Source organism: Schistocerca americana, chromosome 6, assembly GCF_021461395.2.
Source record: "Schistocerca americana isolate TAMUIC-IGC-003095 chromosome 6, iqSchAmer2.1, whole genome shotgun sequence".
NCBI lineage: Eukaryota > Metazoa > Arthropoda > Insecta > Orthoptera > Acrididae > Schistocerca > Schistocerca americana.
This window is the reverse complement of record NC_060124.1, coordinates 66601781-66611041: the sequence shown is the minus strand read 5'-3', so window position 1 is coordinate 66611041 and position 9261 is coordinate 66601781. Positions and strand designations below refer to the sequence as shown.

Sequence of the window (9261 nt, the reverse complement as noted above, 5' to 3'; positions counted from 1 at the left end):
TGCATATGGAGTATCGTCCCAGTTGTGTGACTAGATTCGTGATTTCCTCGCAGAGAGGTCACAGTTCGTAGTGATAGACGGTAAATCATCGAGTAGAACAGAAATGATATCTGGCGTTCCGCAAGGTAGTGTCATAGGCCCCCTGCTGTTCCTGATTTACATACAATCTAGGTGACAATCTGAGCAGCCCCCTTAGATTGTTTGCAGATGACGCTGTAATTTACCGTCTAGTAAAATCATCAGACAATCCAATTACAAAATGATCTAGAGAGAATTTCTGTATGGTGCGAAAAGTGGCAATTAGCACTAAACAAAGAAAAATGCGAGGTCATCCACATGGGTACTAAAAGAAACCCATTAAATTTTGGGTATACGATAAATCGCACAAATCTGAGGGCTGTCAATTCGACTAAGTACATAGGAATTACAATTACGAGAAACTGTAATTGGAAAGACCACATAGATAACATTGTGGGGAAGGCGAAACAAAGACTGCTCTTTGTTGGCAGAACAGTTAGAAGATGCGACAAACCCACTAAAGAGACAGCCTACATTACACTTGTCCGTCCTCTGCTGGAATACTGCTGCGCGGTGTGGAATCCTTGCCAGGTAGGATTGACGGAGGACATCGAAAAAATGCAAAGAGGGGCTGTTCGTTTCGTGTTATCGCGCAAAAGGGGTGAGAGTAGTATGAAAATAGTTCGATGAACCCTCTGCCAGGAACTTAAGTGTGAATTGCAGAGTAACCAAGTACATGTAGATGTAGAGAGGTTATGTAGAGAGGTTACGTAGAGGCCTTCCCAGTAAGGCGGCCCAGACCGTCGTACTGAACGGAGGTTTTGTTGGAAAATAGGGTTTTGTAGACAAAACGACTTTGGATTAATATGGTCTATTGGAATCCTGAATAAAACCAATCTGCTTTCAGGAAAAAATTGTGTTGCATTACTTATTAAGCGTACCTCGTATTTTAATTGTTGTTTTAAGATTTGTTGTTCCATCACTTTAGTCACAGTAGTCTTTTAAAATCTTAGGGAGGGCGCTAAAGATCTCTCGTGGGTGCAAACTGTCATCATAATATCCACTTTTGGTTTAGGCATCCTTGCCTGTTCCGCCTTGCAGACTTCAGCTGTTTCCATCTCCTCTTAGGACACCCAACGTTTATTTTGTATTGAGACGTATATATGTATATTAATTTAGGTATTCGTTTAGCTGGCATCCTTTCAATGTGTTCATGCCATTTCTTTCTGTACTCTTCTATTTTCTGAAGTATGTTTTTGCACCCGGTTAATTTTATTTTTACTGTTATTTATCCGACGTAGTGGTTTACCAATTACTATTTTGCTCTTAAGTGCTCGTTACCATGGAATGCCATTGTCTTAGCTTTATCTTTAGATACTATCATATTATAATCATTTGCTACCTTATGCAAGAACCGAAATGGCTCTCTATAATTTACCTTCCCAGGCCGCCAAGATTATAATATCATCTGCAAACAGGAGTGTATTTATAGCTTCATTATTAAATTTAGAATGGTGCAACACTTTAGTCTGCCATGTCTTTACCACGTCGTTGGTTTATATATTAAATAACGTATGCGATAAAGAACATCTTTGTCTCACTTCTTGAGAGATGGTTCTTGCTAACGGACTACTTTTAGTGCTTCGATTTTGTTGTGTATGTACATACACTTATTTTGAAATGCGCTTATTAGACGTTGAGGTATACCATTCTTTTCTAAAATTTCCCATAATTCAACTTTGTTAACTGTATCAAAAGCATTTAAATAGTCGATAAAGGCTATGTATGTTAGAAGAAGGAGGGAAGATTATAATTTAACGTCCCGTCGACAGCGCAGCCATTAGAGACTAGAACAAGCTTGGATTACGCAAGGAAGGGAAATGAAATCGGCCTTCTCAAAAGAAGTCTAAAAGAACAGATACCATATATATAGTTAAGGCTCACCGGCCATTTGACCATCTTCTGTGCGGGTGCACAAACAGTGCCCGAACTCTTACGGGAACCGGCAAAAAGCCGCGAGTAATGAGTATAATCAGCAGGGGCACTATGAATATAGTGCGGGACAATAAGTTGGGAATGGGGGTCTCACGCGAGGCGTGCCAGAGATAAGTCCCTGCAGTATTTATAACTTCATTATTAAACTTAGAATGGACTAATACTTTAGCCTGCCATGTCTTTACCACGTCTTTACCTCGATGGCTCAGATGGATAGAGCGTCTGCCATGTAAGCAGGAGATCCTGGGTTCGAGTCCCGGTCGGGACACACATTTTCAACTGTCCCCGTTGACTTACATCAACGTGTGCATGCAGCTATCGGTATTCATTTCATTGTAATCCCGGCATATATCTAGATCGATTTAGGGAAATCATGGAAAACTTCAATCTGGATTAGCCGGATGGGAATTTGAAGCATCGTCCTCCCGCATTCGAGTCCAGTGTGCTAACCAGTGGGCAACCTTGCTCTGTGGCTATGTTGCAGCATGATTCTATTTCCGTGTTTTTCAGGCCGGCCGAAGTGGCCGTGCGGTTAAAGGCGCTGCAGTCTGGAACCGCAAGACCGCTACGGTCGCAGGTTCGAATCCTGCCTCGGGCATGGATGTTTGTGATGTCCTTAGGTTAGTTAGGTTTAACTAGTTCTAAGTTCTAGGGGACTAATGACTTCAGCAGTTGAGTCCCATAGTGCTCAGTGCCATTTGAACCATTTTTTTGTGTTTTTCAGTAAGTTGGCAGACTGGAGAATTTGACATGCAAGAAGACGGCAACGCTAGGATCCAGCAAGGAAACCGATCCTTCTACAGCCAACACAATTGATACTGCCCAGATATCACGAGACGGTTCAAGATTCAGCTGTAAAAAACCCTGTCCCAACCTGTGGTACTATATGGCTGTGAGATGTGGAGTATCCTAAAGCAGTACTTCCATAAACTTCTCGTATTTGAGAGATATATGTTGCTGAATATCTTTGGTCCAATGTTGGATCCAAGTACGGGTGAATGGAGAATCAGACACAACAATGAGCTATGTCAATGGTTCCCAGTCTTTCTTAGACCATTATTCCTGAGTGCAATCAGATATTAGCTAGTACTGCTATACCTCACCCATCATCATCGATATTAGAGACTAACTAAACTCTAGAATGAAAAAGAATTTTCTTTCGAACACTGATGAATGATGATTGATATTTAGTTTTTGTGAGTGTTTTATTAATCGACGAACTGATCAATGGGGCAGTTGGTACTGTTTATGTCTTAACAACCTTTTCTATATTTGAGATATTCTCAGTCGGTAAACATCATGTATCATGCTCAGTATCCAATCAGCTCCTTGTTTTTACACTACTGGCCATTAAAATTGCTACACCACGAAGATAACGTGCTACAGACGCGAAATTTAACCGTCAGGAAGAAGATGCTGTGATATGCAAATGATTAGCTTTTCAGAACATTCATACAAGGTTGGCGCCGGTGGCGACACCTACAACGTGCTGACATGAGGAAAGTATCCAACTGATTTCTCATACAAAAACAGCAGTTGACCGGCGTTGCCTGGTGAAACGTTGTTGTGATGCCTCGTGTAAGGAGGAGAAATGCGTACCATCTCGTTTCCGACTTTGATAAAGGTCCGATTGTAGCCTATCGCGATTGCGGTTTATCGTATCGCGACATGACATTGCTGCTCGCGTTGATCGAGATCCAATGACTGTTAGCAGAATATGAAATCGGTGGGTTCAGGAGTGTAATACGGAACGCCGTGCTGGATCCCAACAGCCTCGTATCACTAGTAGTCGAGATGACAGGCATGTTATCCGCATGGCTGTAACGGATCGTGCAGCCACGTCTCGATCCCTGAGTCAACAGATGGGGACGTTTGCAAGACAACAACCATCTGCACGAACACTTCGACGACGTTTGCAGCAGCATGGACTTTCAGCTCGGAGACCATGGCTGCGGTTACCCTTGACGTTGCATTACAGACAGGAGCGCCTGCGATGGTGTACTCAATGACGAACCTGGGTTCACGAATGGCAAAACGTCATTTTTTCGGATGAATCCAGGTTCTGTTTGCAGCATCATGATGGTCGCATCAGTTGAAATGGTTCAAATGGCTCTGAGCACTATGCGACTTAACTTCTGAGGTCATCAGTCGCCTAGAACTTAGAACCAATTAAACCTAACTAACCTAAGGACATCACACAAATCTATGCCCGAGGCAGGATTCGAACCAGCGACCGTAGCGGTCGCTCGGCTCCAGACTGAAGCGCCTACAACCGCACGGTCACTTCGGCCGGCGTCTCATCTGTGTTTGTCGACATCGCGGTGAATGCACATTGGAAGCGTGTATTCGTCATCGCCATACTGGCGCATCACCCGGCGTTATGATATGGGGTGCCATTGGTTACACGTCTCGGTCACCTCTTGTCCGCATTGACGGCACTTTGAACAGTGGACGTTACATTTCAGATGTGTTACGACCCGTGGCTCTACCCTTCATTCGATCCCTGCGAAACACTACATTTCAGCAGGATAATGCACGACCGCATGTTGCAGGTGCTGTACGGGCCTTTCTGGATACAGAAAATGTTCGACTGCTGCCCTGGCCAGCACATTCTCCAGATCTCTCACCAACTGAAAACGTCTGGTCAATGGTTCCGAGCAACTGGCTCGTCACAATACGCCAGTCACTACACTTGATGAACTGTGGTATCGTGTTGAAGCTGCATGAGCAGCTGTACCTGTACACACCATCCAAGCTCTATTTGACTCAATGCCCAGGCGTATCAAGGCCGTTATTACGGCTAGAGGTGGTTGTTCTGGGTACTGATTTCTCCGGATCTATGCATCCAAATTGCGTGAAAATGTAATCACATGTCAATTCTAGTATACTATATTTGTCCAATAAATACCCGTTTATCATCTGCATTTCTTCTTGGTGTAGTAATTTTAAGGGCCAGTAGTGTATTTTCATTGCTGTCATAGTCAAAAATCTACTTTCTCATCGATAAATCTTGAATGCCGCAAATCCTTTTTGATGTTTTCTGTTCAGATAGCGCGTGCATTCTGAATGCTACCTACAACTCCTTCTCAGATAAGAAAGCTACCTATCCACAGTGAGGCTAAACATTACGAAACACGCTCTGCCTACACAGATCCTCTTCCTAGTCGTAACTGCTTACCTGCTTCAGCTGCACCCTGCACCTGCATTTAAAATCAGCCAAGTTAAAATGTATGCACTATACTTACTGTTTGTAAATCACTTCATTGCTGACTCCTCACCTCTAAATTGGCAGAAACTGGAAGACTTCGTGCTGTTTATACTTTGTGTCTGATGACTAACAATATAGTAGTGTATAGTAGATCTTATGTAGTTGCTGTTGTGTCGTACTGTCAGTTAGTTCATGTACCCGTTTCGAAATGAGTTGTTGTTGTGGTCTTCAGTCCGAAGACTGATTTGATGGAGGTCTTCATGTTACTCTATCCTGTGCAAGCCTCTTCATCTCCTAATAACGACTGCAACTTACATCCTTCTGATTTTGCTTACTGTATTCATCTCTTGGTCTCCCTCTACGAATTTTACCCCCCACACTTCCCTCCAGTACTAAATTAGTGATCCCTTGATGTCTCAGAATATGTCCTTCCAACCGATCACTTCCTCTAGTCAGGTTACGCTACAAAATTCTTTTCTCTCCGATTTTATTTAGTACTTCCTCATTAGTTATGCGATCTACGCATCTAATCTTCAGCATTCTTCTGCAGCACCACATTTCAAACGCTTCTATTCTCTTTTTATCAAAACTTTTTAGCGTCCATGTTTCACTTCCATAAATGCCTACGCTCCGGACAAATGCTTTCAGAAAAGACTTCCCAACACTTAAACCTATATTCGATGTTAACAAATTTCTTTCATCAGGAACGATTTTCTTGCTATTGCCAGTCTACACTTTACATCCTTTCTACTTCGGTCATCATCGTTTATTTTGCTGCCCAAACAGCAAAACTCATCTACTACGTACTTTAAGTGTCTCGTTTCGTAATCTAAGAGGGTCACTCCAAAAGAAATGCACACTATTTTTTTTTCAAATCCATCTTTTATTCTACATGTTTGAAAGTTTTACAGTGTGTAGATACATCCTTTAGGAACAATATTTTCATTTCTCCACATAATTTGCATCCCTCTGAACTGCCTTACGCCATCTTGGAACCAGCGCCTGTATACCTGCACGGTAAAATTCTGGACCAACCTGTTGGAGCCACTGTTTGGCAGTGTGCAGAAGTGAGTCATCATCTTCAAACCTTGTTCCACGAAGAGAGTCTTTCAGTTTCCCAAAAAGATGATAGTCACATGGAGCCAAGTCAGGACTCTAAGGCAGGTGTTTCAGTGTTGTCCATCCGAGCTTGGTGATCGCTTCCATGGGTTTTTGACTGACATGTGGCCGTGCATTGTCGTGCAACAGCAAAACATCCTGCTTTTGCCGATGCATCAGAATTTATGGTGGTTCCACTTGGCATGATGTCCACAAGCAAGAGTCCTTCGGAATCGAAAAACACCTTAGTCATAACTTTTCCAGCAGAAGGTGTGGTTTTGAATTTTTTTTCTTGGGTGAATTTGCATGATGCCACTCCATTGATTGCCTCTTCGTCTCTGGTGAAAAATGATGGAGCCATGTTTCATCACCTGTCACAATTCATCCAAGAAATTCATCTCGACCATTCTCGTACTGTTCCAAAATTTCTCTGCACACTGTTTTTCTTGTTTCTTTGCGAGCCACTGTCAACATCCTGGGAACCCACCTGGCACAAACATTTTTTAACGACAACACTTTCAGTATTCTGCAAACACTTCCTTCCCGTATCGCAATGTAGCGTGACAATTCGTTCACTGTGGTGCGTCTGTCAGCAGTCACCAATTCGTTAACTCTCTGCACACTGTCTGGAGTGTGTGCAGTACGAGGCCTGCCGCTGCGAGTACAATCCTCAATATTGCCCTGCCGGCTTTCATCACGTAACCCGCTTGCCCACCGACTAACTGTACTGCAATCGACAGCAGCATCTCCATACACCTTTTTCAACCTCTTGTGGATGTTTCCCACTGTCTCGTTTTCGCAGCACAGGAATTCTATGACAGCACTTGCTTATGACGAACGTCAAGTGTACCAGCCATCTTGAAGACATGCTGTGACGGCGCCACTCAGGGGAACAAGTTGAACTAAGTTTGAAAACATGCGGGAAGGATGTATTTACACACTGTAAAACTTTCACACATGCAGAATGAAAACTGTATTTTTACAAAAATAGTGTACATTTCTTTTGGAGTGACCCTCGTAATTCCCTCAGCATCACCTGTTTTAATTCGACTGTTATATTATCCTTGTTTTGCTTTTGTTGATGTTCATCTTATACCAAACTTTCAAGACATTGTCCATTCCGTTCAACTGCTCTTCCAAGTCGTTTGCTGTCTCTCACAGAATTACAATGTCATCGGCAAACCTCTAGGGTTTTATTTCTTCTCCCTGAACTTTAATTCCTTCTCCAAATTTTTCTTTGGTTTTCTTTACTGCTTGCTCTATGTACAGATTAAACAACATCGGGGTTAAGGTACAACCCTACCTCACTCGTTTCTCAATCACTGCCTCTTTTTCATGCCCCTCAACTGTTAAACCTGCCGTTTGGTTTCTATACAATTTGTAAACAGCCTTTCGCTCCCTGTACTGTGCCTCTGCTATCTTCAGAATTTCAAAGAGAGGGTTCTTGTCAACATTGTCAAAAGCTTTCTCTAAGTTTGCAAAGGATGTAACTTGTGTTTGCCGTTCCTTAACATATCTCCTAAGATAAGTCGTAGGGTCAGTAGCGAAGCAGTTTCTGGTATAATGCATGAACTACCTATAGCATAGAGAAAAGGAATTATTGATAACTTACATAACCAATATTAGAGTCTTAAAAACTGTGATAATGACCTTTCAAACGCGATTTATCCCCTGGGAAATTTTCATCTTACCCTCGGGGGGGGGGGGGGGGGGGGTGTAATTATCACCACGTTGGCAACGACTGTGCTATATGAACTGTACGGAGACGCCTATATAGCAGCAGTCACATGTGAGCACAAGTGAGTACCAGGTTGGCTCTGAGTGCACTATGGGACTTAACTTCTGAGGTCATCAGTCACTTAGAACTACTTATACCTAGCTAACCTAAGGACATCACACACATCCATGCCCGAGGCAGTATTCGAACCTGCGACCGTAGCGGTCGCTCGGTTCCAGACTGTAGCGCCTAGAACCGCACGGCCACTCCGGCCGGCGAGCACCAGGTCACCAGCATTTTGGAGCTTACTGCAGGGTTGGCTCAGGTGACTGACAAGCATAGGAGAGTCATGTAGGAATTTTACGAAAGAGGAACAGGTAGTGATTGTGGGTGGAGCAGGGAATAGTTTTGCTAGGGACGGGTAATATGATTTAGGTGCTGAGCTGGTAAAGATAGCTACTCAAACTAGTGGAACTGCTTTGCACTTCGTGCAACTGTTTCAGCGTCATGACCAGCCTCATCTTGGTGCTGCTCTTAGGCGTGTTAACATGGGGCTGGAGAAGGCACTGATGGCAGAGGACGTGGCTCACATTGCAGTGGTGCCAGTTGAGACTATCAATAGACAGTTTCAGTAGGTATGGCCTACACCTCAATAGGTATGCAAAGCTTATGGATAACAGTGTACTGGGTACTGGTGGGATCACTCATGGAAAAATTCCTATAGTGATTGGTGTTAGAGCTGCACCTTTTTTAGATTGAAGTCAGCTATAAGTATACCTGCTTAAAGGATGTCCCTATAACAAAGGAATCACATTCAAAGGAGGTCAGGTATCCAAAGAGAAGGAATTAGCGTATATCATCAGAATATAAGAGGTATTAGAGATAAAGTTAGTGAACTGTTTGTACATGTTGACTCTGACATTATTGGTATATCATAGCACCGCTTAAATAATTTTACAATTCAGGGGCTTCCTTTACCAGGATACAGATTAGCTGGCTGTTTTTCAAGAAGTTCTTTATGAAGTGGGGGAGTGGCAATGCACATAAAAAACAGTATTCCATTTCAGTCCGTAGACGTATCACGGCACTGCACTGAACAGGTATTCGAATATTGTGCAGGGGCAGTTGAATTCAGTGAAACTAAACTTCTAATTGTTGTTTATAGGTCCCCTAACTCTGACTCCAGAAGATTTCTGCTCAAGCTAGAGAGGGTTCTTGGTTTACT

General features: G+C 43.1%; 1 non-coding gene across 1 annotated transcript; it reads left to right on the top strand.

Annotated features, from left to right (window-relative positions):
- Window positions 1–2207: 2207 nt before the first annotated feature.
- Window positions 2208–2281, top strand: Trnat-ugu. The gene has a single exon. It is a non-coding gene; the product is annotated as a tRNA-Thr (tRNA).
- The last annotated feature ends 6980 nt before the right edge of the window (window positions 2282–9261 follow it).